Genomic DNA, 1,008 nt, shown 5'->3' with positions numbered 1-1,008 from the left:
ATTCATTCCTATTCGCAAAGAGCCACAAACACGTTTGTAGACTCCAGTGCCCGGAGGAGAGCTGCATGTTTCTATTGCTTGATTTGTGTTTGTAAGTGTGAGGTCTTAATGCAGAAGGGCCAGCCAAGCTTCAGCTTCTTTGGGGAACTAGGCTCTCCACTCCAATGCATGCTCCTGCATACAGCGCAATACAGATTTCTGGCTAAAACTTCACTTTTGTAACTAAAGTACTTCCCTGTTCCATGCTTTGAGAAGAGTGGCAAATCCTTCAGAATCCTAAGAGAAAGCATCCATGAATTTTTGACTAAGCAGCTGTATTCGCAGAGGAATTGCACAAGCTTGTTCTCTCTTCAATTCATTCCTATGGGAAAAGAGCCACAAACACGTTTGTAAATTAAAGTACCCTGAGGAGAGCTGCTTGTTTCTACTGCATGATTTGTGTTTCTGAGAGTGAGTACTTGATGCAGAAGAGCCAGCTAAGTCCAGCTTCTTTGGGACGTAGGGCACTCCAATGTCTGATCCTGTATGCAGCACAAAACATAACTCTGGCTAAAACTTCACTTTTGTAACAAAAGTACTTCCCAGTTCCACGCTTTGAAAAGAGTGGCAAATCATTCAGTGTCCTAAGGGAAAGCATCTGTGATGTGTTTGACTTTCCAGCTGGAGGTGCAGAGAAACTGCAGAAGCTTTTTCTTTCTCCCTTTGAATCCTGTGGGCAAAGAGTCACAAGCACGTTTGTACTCTCCAGTGCCCTGAGGAGAGGTGGTTCTTTCTACTACATGATTTCTGTTTCTAAGTGTGTGTTCTTAATGCAGAAGAGACAGCTAAGCTTCTGCTTCTTTTGGAAGCATGGCACTCCAATGCCTGTTCCTGTACAGAGTGCAACACAGAACTCTGGCTAAAACGTCACTTTTGTAACAAAAGAACTTCCCAGTTCCACGCCGTGAAAAGCGTGGCAAATCATACGGTCTCCTAAGAGAAAGCAACCGTGAAGTTGGTTACTTTCCA

This window comes from Octodon degus, unplaced genomic scaffold, assembly GCF_000260255.1.
Source record: "Octodon degus isolate 3935 unplaced genomic scaffold, OctDeg1.0 scaffold00442, whole genome shotgun sequence".
Lineage (NCBI taxonomy): Eukaryota > Metazoa > Chordata > Mammalia > Rodentia > Octodontidae > Octodon > Octodon degus.
Note: the sequence above shows the minus strand (reverse complement) of the source record.